This window comes from Artemia sp. Qi Xiang Cuo, chromosome 18 (assembly GCF_049724085.1).
Source record: "Artemia sp. Qi Xiang Cuo chromosome 18, ASM4972408v1, whole genome shotgun sequence".
In the NCBI taxonomy this organism is placed as follows: Eukaryota; Metazoa; Arthropoda; class Branchiopoda; order Anostraca; family Artemiidae; genus Artemia; species Artemia sp. Qi Xiang Cuo.
Genome location: NC_142811.1, coordinates 10,111,324 through 10,123,730, shown reverse-complemented (window position 1 = coordinate 10,123,730; position 12,407 = coordinate 10,111,324).

Genomic DNA, 12,407 nt, shown 5'->3' with positions numbered 1-12,407 from the left:
GAGGCTCTGTGCAATCCTAGGTCCAGCTTGGTCACAACATGATTTTCAGCACTCGGCGATGCTTTTCTATCAGCAAGAGTCGAAATCCTGCGCAGAGAGTCTAAAGCCTATTAACTCCGACTCATTTATACATTCGTGCCTACAAATATTATGCTACTACGGGGAGGCATCCCATAGTAGATAAATTAGCTAGGAGGAGGTTGTTCAGCCTGAAAAAGCCCGTCGAAACGAACCAAGCAAAGAAGAACTGTCCATTAATCAGAATCCCGTGCGAGTACTGTGTCGTTTACTTGGCTATAATTTCTTTGAGGGGAAACACTCCTCAGGAGGGAATAAAGTTGACCGCAAGGTCCCCAGTCTAGCAGGCACCCCGATAGGGTCGAGGCAGCCCTTTATAGAGGCCGTTGTCATCGTATATATATATATATATATATATATATATATATATATATATATATATATATATATATAATTCCTTTGTATGGTTTTAGATAAATTAATTGATAGCAATAATTTATTAGGAAAGGAAAGAATATCCTGATATTGTTAGATGAAATACAAAGATCACAGCTTTGTTACATGGTTAATATTAATTGGATGAAAATGAGCAGAATGATTGCTTTCAGATAAGCATTTCACACCAAAATACGCCAGATCAATTAGAGTATGCAAATATTTACGCCTAGCGGGAATACTAAAACAAATTCCCCCAGTCACCATCAAAATACGCCAGTTTGGTGGGAAATAAGCCAATAAGACAACACTGCTAGGATGGTACTGGTTCGCATATTGAACGTATCAACATATCACATCTGTCAAGAGACGCAAGGTGTGGCCGAGGAGTTTGAGGTGACGTACTTTGAGAATGAAGGATAACTCTTCAGACCGGCAACAGCGGCTTCTTACTACAGCCGCGTTTCAGGCTCTGCGGGTTCGAACACGGGTTGTTCTCGTCTAGTTTCAAGTTTCTAGTTTTTCGTCTAGTTTCAGCGGTTTCGAAGTTTCAACCCCGTGTTTGATGCACTGATGCACAACGCTTGATGCACTAGACGAGAACAACCTGTGTTTGAACCCGCTGAGCTGTGAACAACCCGTCTTCCAACGCAGGTTGTTCTCGTCTAGTACGTCAAGCGTTGTGCATCAATGCATCAAACACGGGGTTTAAAATTCGAACCCGCTGAAACTAGACGAAAAACTAGAAACTTGAAATTAGACGAGAACAACCCGTGTTCGAACCCGCTGAGCCTGAAAACGAGGCTTTCGTAATTGGGAATTCCATACTACAGTAGTTTAAGGAGAAAAAAGCTTGGTATTACCTAGGGAGAACGCATTGTATCAGCGACTATGACTTGGATGAAAGGGAGTTCCGGCTTAAGCTAATGAAAAAAATTTAACAAGGAGAGAAAACCATATAAATTGACCGTCCTCGCCGGAATAATGAAACAAATTTGAAATCTCGAGAATAAACAGAATTTATGTTGAATTAATTAAGGAATTGCGCCTAAGGGTAGATTAGGATAACAATAGTGGAATCTCTTCGTAATAGAAAATGTTACCGGGTGTAAAAATCAACTATAAAAAAACTAATTTTGGATTATAGTTTGAGCAGATTTGGAGATAATTCAGGTTCGAATATTATAAGAGAGTTAATACAGCATTGTTAGAACAGAACTAATGTAGTCTTGTCTACTTTATTTGGTAAATATTATCTATAATTATGGGTTCCAGGCCCATAATTATTCACCAGATCATGTTCAATTTTTCTTAAATGGTCAGCAAATGCTTCTACCTTTCCTCTCTCATCTGATATCTTAAATCCTTCGTAAATTGTAATATTGTATAGAATCTTTCTTGTGTTAATATTATTATTTTTTTCATTGACCCTTTCCCCTGTTTTTCGAGATGAATTGTATTTCCAAAATTCATTTTGATAACATTTTGCTTTTGCCTCTTTGAGAACAAAATAGACCCGAATTTTATATTTAAAAAAATTCAATATTAATTTAATTTTCAGTGTCAATGTAAAAATTTTTAATGCTAATTTTTCTATGTTAATGGTTATTTTCATTGTTAATACTGCAGCTTTACCCAGTGGCGGATCCAGGATTTTTTTAGGGGGGGGGGCAAAATAGGTTGATCCGATAAACTTGCATTAGGAGCGAGTTTAATTAACGAAAACTTTCGTTAATTAAGTAAAGTACACTACTTTAAACTATGTTAGGGGGGCGCGCGGCCCCTGGATCTGCCACTGGCTTTACCTTATACAATCACCCCTTTTTTTAACATTTTTTAACGGGAATTGAGCAGCCCAATGCTTAAGAGGTAAATCCTTGTTTTTTCTTAATACTATGGGACATATTATTTTGTCCAATATTTTCTTAAACTGTCTATAAAATAAAAACAATTACTGGTTCGGATGGTTTGATATTTAGCACACTATTCCAATCGATATCTCCTATTTTCACTTTCATTTCATCTGTTTTTGTATTGGATTGTCCTTTTATAACTTTTCTTTTTTTTTCTTTTTTATCGTTCCATTCCTGATCCAAAGAAGTCAGAAACAACAACATAATGATTAGAAGTGTCATTCAGAAAAATATGGGCATCAAAGGAATTTTCAGATTAAAAAAAAAAATTATCAATAAGATTTGCATGGTTATAAAAAAATTTTTACGGTAAATAGCAGGTAGGTAACAAAGCGTGTAAAAACAAAAAGTTCAAAAATTCTAATCCTTTATTCGATTTCCAAGCATTATGTTGCATTAAATCATTAATTAAATCCCGTATTACATAAAAAGGATCGTGTTGTTGGCTAAGGGCGTCTAACAATGACTCATATTGTCCTAAATACTCTTGAAGACTCGACGGTAGTGGTGGATAGTACAATTACTAAAAATGTATTTCTTCCATCATTCACTTTTACTCCACAAATGTCAAATGGCATTATAACAGACCAAACCATAAATTCGTTACGTAAAGATGTAAAAACGTCACGTAAAAAAACGTTAATCCTCCTCTCTTATTTTGTTTCAGAATAGAATGAAAAAACTAAATGAATTTTCATACCGTTGAAATGCATTACTGTCATCAAAAAATGTTTCTCAAACTCCTAACACATCTGTTGAAGACCCTTTAAAAGAAGGTGTGCAAAACAATAGGCTGCTATTTAATCGTCGACGATTCTAAGATGGCAGTCGTTTAGAATGATTATTTAAAGGTGGAAGATCATGAAATAAATAATATTTAGGTGTATTATGACGATCTTTTAGATGAGAAATTTTGATTTGTGATGAAAATCGATGTATATTTATGTCAAGAAGGTTTTATCCAATTCCTCTAACCTACCATCAGTGATTTTTAAATAATTAACTTATCCATAATCCAAACTCAAGAAAATTTTGTCTCCCATCTCAGTGAAACGGTATAAATAAAAAAAGAAGACAGAAAAGTAAAAAAACAACATTAATTTCAAAAATAAAATAAAAAGAAGTACGAAAATACTTGTACCATGGATATTAGGCTAAAAGGAAGAAAAACAAATTAAGGGAAAACTCTAATGAATATTTTGTTGATTTCCTGCCCCATCATCTTATTCTAAGCGAGCTGAGGAAAAAATGGAGTTGAAAAAAAAAAAAAAAAAAACAGAAAAACCTGTAACTCTGAAAGTAAGAAAAGCGCTGATGGCAAAAATTTGCCGAAAACTCAAGAAATCAGAAAGAAATAACATAAGAAAAAAGGACTAGGAGTCAAGATACCATGGAAAGAATTTTGTTGACTTAGGAAGTCAAATTAATTATGGTAGTCAAGATACAGCAGAAAGAAAGCTTATCACTTAGGAAACTCAAAATGACTATGGTAGTGAAGATACAGTGGAAAGGAAGCTTATCAATTAGGAAGTCAAAAATATAGCACTGGATGTCAAGATATAGAACAAAGAAAAGCTTACGACTTGAAAGTAAAAAACGAAAAGAAATTAGACTCTGAGAGGGAGGACACATTGTTGGGAAAAAAACAGTAGCCTACTGAGAAGAAAATGTCTATTAAGACAAAAAAAAGTAAGAGCAGCATTATTTAGCAGTAACAGCAGAATTAGTGCAGACCAATTACAAGTCTTGGAGCTTTTGTACATGCTAGAGAGCCTTTTTAGGAGGGCAAGAAGTGAGAGAATTGTATGCTTTCGTCCTAAGTTTGGAAAATAATTGTTTGTTTGACACAGTGTTAAAGACAGGTGGAAGCTGATTTCCTAGAAAGCCGTTTTCTGCCAGAGACATGTTCCATACACATAAGTTACTGCAGGCTGGAGATAGGTAGACCATACCCCTCCGCCCAAAAAAACACACTTAAGTTTTTTTGCAGATGGTTGCAAGACTACGAAAAATGGAGGCACAACTTAAAAATATTACTTGGGGGAAAACCTTGAAACAGATAGATGCTGATCTCATCGCAGAAGCAAAAAAGCCGATGGAGGAACCGCTATGCCACAAAATTATTTCTCCAGCTTCTGATTGCGAAACCTAGATGGAACGAGAGGTAGAGAGTGAAGAAGCGGAAAAATACTTTGATTTTGCAGCAGCCACGTAGAATCAAGGGGGAGGGGGGAGCAGGCACATCTAACCTGGTCATAGACCCTTATGGATCACCAGAAGACAAAGCTTTGACTGAAACCCTTGAAAAATGCCGGAAAAGAAAAGTGTTAGAACACGATCCCCCAGCAAAATAAGGTAAAATTCAGATATTAAAGCCCACAAACTTCTGTGTGTCTCAGCTGTGGAGTTCGCGATTTTGCTAGGGAATGCCAAAAACAGCAAACAGAGGGCCCAAAATATAGACCCCTATAGCAAGTTTCAAGATAGATGTGTGAGCACCACGGAGGAATACCCCCCTCCTCATGGGGGTTGCCTATCCGGGAGATGTTTTTATGGATACATTTTTTTCTTATTGTTTTGTGTCTTTCTTTCCTCTTTTTTGTTTGTTGTTATCTGATTTAGTGAAATAAAATCAAACAGTTTGCGGTAACGAACTGTAAGTAAGTAGCGACCCGGCTCATTAGTAACCGAAATTCTAAAAAAAAAGAATTTTGATACCAATTTATACATCAAAAGAATCATATTTTTATGCTTATTTTAAATATATGAGTTTCATCAATTTTCGTCTAACTTATTAAAAGTTACGCACCTGAGAAAATTTGCTATATTTTCGAATAAAAGGGGGAAACAACCCCTAAATGTCATATAATTTTAATTAAATCGCACCACCAGATTCAGCGTATCAGAGAACCCTAATATAGAATTTTCAAGCTCCTATCTGCAAAAATGTGGAATCTTGTATTTTTTGCCAGAAGAAGATCACGGATGCATTTTTTTTTTTTTTTTTTTTTTTTACCCAGAGGTGATCGTATCGTCGACCCAGTGGTCCTAGAATATCACGGGAGGGCTCATTCTTACGGAAACTAAAAATTCTAGTGCCCTTTTTCAGTAACCAAAAAATTGGAGGGCAACTAGGCCCCCTCCCACGCTCATTTTTTTTCCAAAGTCACCCGATCGAAGTTTTGAGATAGCCATTTTGTTCAGAATGGTCGAAAAATACAATAACTATGTCTTTGAGGATGACTTAATCCCCCACAGTCCCCGGGGGAAGGATTGCAAATTATGAACTTTGCCCAATGTTTACATTTGGTATTGGTTATTGGGAAGTACACAGATGTTTTCAAGGGGGATTTTTCCTGGTAGTTGGGAGGGGGGTCGGGTGTTACGTGAGAAGATATTTCCATGGAGGAAGTTTCCATGGGTTGAAGGGACATTGCTATGAAGGGGGCGCCGGATTTCCCAGCATTATTTAAAAAAACGATCAGAAATTAAATTAAAAAAAAACAACAATTTTTTCAACTGAAAGTAAGGAGCAGCATCAAAACTTAATACGAACAGAAACTATTACGTATATGATTGGGTTCGCCCCTTTGTCATTAACTCGCTCTTTACGCTAAAGTTTTTTTTGTACTTTCATCAGAGCTATTTATTCTAATTAACGGTCTTTGTGATTAAGGGGTCATTCTTAAAGAATTGGAACAAAATTTGAACTTTAGCTTAAAGAGCGACGTATTGACTAGGGGACGAACTCCCTAATATACTAAATAAAATTATACGAATATAGAAGTTCGTTGCGTAAGTTACGTCAAAACAAAATTTCGAGAAAGCCATTTAGCCAAAAAAGTAAAATTAATATGCAAATTTCGTTTTAATTATTCATGTACGGTGAGCCAAAATCAAAGCTGCATTAATTCAAAAACATTCAAAAATTAAATAAAAAAACAAGTTTTTTTTAACTGAAAGTAAGGAGCGATTACTCTAATGAAAGCATTAGCAATTACTTTTTAATTTTATACATAAATAAGTGAAGGTACAGTATATATGCGTAAGTATACATGTTTATAGGTACATATAAACAAATATTTAGGAATCTTCGTGACTGCGTGTGTATTTGGGTATGTGAACATGTATCTGGGTTGGCATGAGTATGTGTATGCACTTGGGTGCGTATATATGCCTGCCTGTGTTTAGGTGCGTATATATGTTTACGTATGTGCATGAACTATGTGTATTCATAAATTGAAAATAGTGTTTAAATAAGAAAATACTGTCATTCTGGGAAAAAACCCTATTGTAATTTTATTTGAAAAAAAGAAATGTGTCTTGTTAGACTAATGGAGAATAAGGAAGCAAACATAAATCTCCCTTTGCAAGATCAAGGACAATTCATAAGGAATTTCGGAAAAACAGTAATTTTCTTCACGGATTGATGGATAATTCCTGGTGGGTGAAGTGGTTGATTTAACATAGAATGCATCGTGTGTAAGCATCCGCACTATTTGCGTTTTTCAGGAAAACAGAAAAAAAATAGAAACAGGTCAGTCAATAACAGGTAAGCTGTTTCTGCTTACTGTTCTGCTTTTTTTCGAAAAACAAAAAACAGTTGGTTTGTTTTTCGTTTATCTTCCTGTTTTTAAGATGTTGAGCCCTGTCATCTATACTTATACGTTGTAATTCCCAAGCTTGAATAAAGAAACTACCTTGAAATCATCCCAAATCTACTAATCCATCTTATTTTTAGTCAACTATATGCGCATACAATACGAACCGCCACTGCACAGGCGATTCCAAACCTTATTAGAGGACCTGCGCATAGCACGATTTCATTCTTGCCACCTCAAGATGTGTAACAATAGAATAGGAAATAAAAGGAACAAACTTTTCTTTCAAATGCAAAAGGACAACAGCTTTGAATAAAATGGAAAACAAATCGAAGATCAAATCTTGAACTTGTCACTTAGAAACGTTATTGCTTCGAGTGCTTTTTCAGTTGTACTTGCACATTGGATTGCTTGTACTATCCATGCTAAAATATGAATTTCTTTGGTTTTAGGATGAGGACTGTATACTTCCGGTTAGGGGTCTTCGACCATGGCGATTTCAATGGTGTACGTTTTATTTTGATCCAATGCCATGTTCAAGAAGTTTCGGCAGGGGCGGCTCCAAGGACTAGGACTAGGAGAGGGGGGGGGGTGGGGGTGAACTTTAAGCTCTACTTCAAAAGCAGAAGAATCTGGAGGTCTTTCTCGATTTGAAAAATAAAAGTTGTTACTAGCTCAATATCTGTAACTAAAACCCTTTTTATTAAAGGAAGCTAAAGTTAGGATCAAAATGGCTGAAAATTGACAAGACAAGCCTTAAGATTATCTACCATTATTGTATTCAACCTTTCGACAGAATTCTAAAATGTTGTCTATAGAACTGATACATTGAGATCTCGGCTTGACTCAGAGCTCCACTGTCAAAACGAGATGGTTCAAGTCGCTGACAATGATGGCTGACGAAATCTGTCACTGGATCGACTTCCCTCATTCTGATTAACACCTTTGTACTGTTAATGAAACAGTTCATTTCATCCTCCAATATGCTTTCGGAGAGTTTCTTCATAGCTTCAAGTATTTCGATTGTGCCGATGATGTTGATCTCTTTTTCTTCAAATTTTTCTAATCCTGATCTTTTATATGTTTTTTTTGCATAAAGATGAGGCAAGCAATAAATCCGTAGTTTAGAATCCTTTTCAGAAGACTGCTAACTTGTGCCTTCGACTTTTCAGCGGTGATTTTATCTGTTTTGTTTCGTAAATGGCTGAAACTATTGCTTCAAACTAAGCAACTACTGCTTGTATGGTTTCATCCCTTGCAGATTACTGAGTCCGTGATAAGTTTCCTTTAAGGGTGGTAAAATGCTTTGTAGATGAAGAGAAGAACAAGTATATTTTGACAAGGATGTTAAAAAGCTCAACTATCCAAAGAGATGAATTGCCACTACGTTCTTTAACAATGTTTAGTCTGTGGGCATGTTGGGGAATATAGAGCACAAGGCAATCAAGAAGTTCGCATGTTTTTTGCTGGACTCCAATAAATTGACCAGATATCGCACTTGCATAGTAATAAGACTAGAAAGCTAGTTTATTCAGAGGAATTCCTCTCCTTGACAATGTTCCTATTATACTTTCTGTCATACCCTGCCCGGTTTCGTCATTGGCCTCGCTTACATAAAATAGTATCTTTCTCTAGGTGTCTCTTCCGAGCTGGTATTGCAGATTACCAACGCAAGTTAATCAAAATTTGTGGCCTCGAGTATAGTATCACACAATAAAATTGTAAACCCAATACTTCGTCAAGGATCTTCTCCCTGAGAAGATCCTCAAAATGAAATCGTTCTAAGGAATTGTGGGTAAATAGGTAAATTTGTGTGGCCTATACCGGGTATGAAGTGCTGCCACACACCTTGCTAAAAATTAAAAAACTTGAACAAAGTTGCCGTTGCGAACTTCAGTTATCCTAAAGCCAATGCCCTGTCTCGCCTCAGCTAAGAAAAACTCACAATTTTTCTGTTTCTCTCTTCACCTTTTGCTTGCTGGAAAACTTTAGTTCCAGTGCTTTTATCAAGTAAGAAATCCTCATGACTGCTGTTATTGACTGTGTTATTGACATGACTGCTGTAAAGACCCACCTTTTCTGTTGACTTGTACAATAAAGCCCTTTCCAACTCTTTGTAAACTGCCATTTCTTACTTATTTTGTTCTAAGATCTAAAGTAATAGTACTGCAAGCTTCTGGCTCTGTTTTGGACCAGCTTTAACGTTAATATTGAGCTACAGGTTCTCAATCTCCGGAGGATGTCTTGTAGTTAGACTAGAGCTTCTTCTTAGCTGAAAAAGTATTAGTTACAAGAGCTAGCTAAATACAAAAAAAATAAAAATATGTCTCTAGTGCTGCCTCCACAGTCAGATGTATTTTCAGCCCAGGCATCACATGCCCTTTTTTATCCAACTTTCAGGGTCTTCTATATCAGACGCAGTATTAGCAATATCGTCAACTATGACATCGGGCACATCATCTTTGTCTGCACCTCTCTACTTGATCCTCCTTCCAGTTCATCATAATGGTCATCAGATTCACATTCAACAACTTGCTCTACATCAACTTCTACCCAGAACTTGAGAGCATTGGTTACACAAAGGTGAAGGAGGTGACCAAAGCATGAAGACCTTTCAATCCCCCAAAGGTAGCAAGCTGTAGCAATAGTGTAAATGCAAGCACTTGGTTAAACAAAAAAAGAAAAAACAAACGGAAAACAGTAAAAAAAAAGTAACAGAAAAAAACTGCCCAACAAAAAATTGAAACGAAACAAAAACATATGTCCTGTTTCGGTTCTTTTGAAAAACAGAAACAAAAACAGGTTAGACAAAAACAGAAACAGTGTTGACGCTTAATCCTGTATATCCGAGACGTAACACGAGGAATTTGCTTGCATCGACGCGGCCAAGTTTGCCAGAAGTGAAATTACTGAGCAGAAGTAAATATGCTGCTGGTATCTTGTCGTTTAGAACAGAGAGTTGGAGGAGTTTCAGAAAAAACTTAGAGATATGTGCAATTTTTGATGAGATTATAACCTGGATTGAAAGTAGTTTTAATGTGGAAAAATGTTTTCAAAGGTTTGGGGTCGCTACAATAATGAAACTTATGATAGCCGTAGGCCTGTATCACGTATGTTTAAAAACCATTAAATAAATATAGATTTCGATTGTTGTGTGGTAAAGCTTTCTAATTTAGTGAATTATTAATTTAGTAAAAATATATAAGACGCAAATACGAAGTTTAGAAATACCACTTTTTATTAAGATAAGGAATACATCCTGCCAAGTTTCTGTTTAACGGGAAATTGAGAAATCACCACTTCCTAGCTATTACGTGGGTTGGGTAAAGGAAGGTGTGGTTGATAAAAATGTATAAAAGATACATTTTATGGGAAGGGGCAGATTTGGATTGATACTAACTTTATGCCGGACTGACCTCTGGTCCGTTGTTTTTAGGAATACCTTGGAATCTTGTCGAATCATTGTAAGTGTCTGTATCTTATATTATTGTAGTTTCTGAGACTTGTGGTCTACTTGGGACAGCCAGTCCCAGTAGAAAATATATATCTGTTATTATTATACGTTAACTGAATAAAAGTATTGTGTTATGGACAACCTCTATACAATCTACCTTTAGCCCGTCGAACATACCAAGTTGGTACGCCTCATTAGTTCGGTCATAACCTAAGGCACGCTACGAAAGTTTAATTACCTTAGGGCCATAGTTTATCTCCCCTATAAAGGGAGAATAAGCGCATCTACGATTACATCACCCAAATACCATAAAATCCACTTCACAACAACTGTTGGTCGTTGGAAAACTGAGTCGAGTGGATTAGATATAAATAGTATATTGAAATAAAATGGCTTTACCAAAGGAAAAAATGACTTCCTTACCAACGGTACTTGAAATTGCAAAAATTATACCAGAATACGTGGGAAATTCAGATGTAGATGAATTTATCGAAAAATTAAAAATTTTTGACGAACTAACTGAATCGTTTGAGGATAAGGTCAAAAAGCAATGCGTTGCAGCCAGATTAAAGGGAAGCGTCCTTAAACATTTTGAGGTAATTAAGGAATAAGAGCCCAAGCACATCAGTACTCTAATTGAATCCTTTAAAACAAGATTCATAGAGACAAGCATCTCCGAGAGGCTAAGAACAGAGGTAGTGACATTCAATACCTCAACTAGTATCAGGGAATATGCAGACAAAATTTGTTGATCCGTATGCTTACAATAAGAGAAAGGCGGAAATGACGAGACAGTACAGAAAGTACAACTACATACTCTTACCCAAGGGTTACCAAAAAAGTTATTAAGACTAATATTATCACGGAAACCTGAAAATTTAGAGCAGGCTCTAATCCTAGTAGAAACAGAGGTAAAAATTGACGAGGCCATGAAAAAGTTTGATCAGATGTCAATAAATAACACAGGAGCACAAGAAAGTATAAAATATTAAAGGGGATAGAAGCGGGTGAACTTTGAGGAGCCAAATCGTGAACCAAGAAGGCGCGACGGAGGCAGAGGGTCGCTGTCTAGGGAAATAGCTGACAAATTCCACAACCTTGAGAAATTAGCAGCTAGTAACTATAGAAAATATGGGCACCCTCCCCCACCAAAGAAAGATAGTTGAGGAACCAACAATGACAGATCAAAAATACTTAGAAATAACCAGGAAACAAACAAACAATGTAAGAGAAAATTTTATTGCTATTATTGTAGCAAACCAAACCACTATGCAGCAGATTGCTGGCATAGAATACGCAAAGAGGGCCAGACGTACAAGAAAAGACACCTGTTTAGAACGCAGGGGGGCTAAAATTTAGGAAGGCAGGGAACAAATAAAGCTTGGCAAACACCTAATAATATTCCTGAATTTTGGCCTAGGAGGCAAACGGTTAACAATACCCAGGGTCAAAGTAGCAACACTGAAGAAAACTGGGATAACCCCAGAAAAGTTTGGCCAAACAGTGGACATTTAAACGGAGAAACCAGCCTGTAAGGGTCGACAGAGCTTTTTCCTTACAAAGACCCCTATATAGTTTAGAATGTTGCGATACAAATGCAAATAATAATAGTCTACCGATTTTGCGTTGTTTTAAAATTGAGTGTTTTCAAAATTTACCATGTTTACTAGATACAGGTGCATCTAAATCATTAATTCGAGGGGAAGTTTTTAAGAGGTTTTCTCCTAGTGTCAAAAATCACGTAAGCAGATGCCAGAATACCCTGATATCGGTGACAGGGCACAGGCTGACAATTTTGGGAGAATGTCCATTAAAATTTAGCACAGGGGATAAAGAAATAACAGTAACAGTAATAATATGCAAGCAGCTACCATTTCCTTGTATTCTAGGAGTAGATGCCATCAGAAAATATGGGATCGTATGGGAACCCATATCTGATACAATAACCATAAACCAGACAAATGAAAATAATAGGCAAATTTGCGT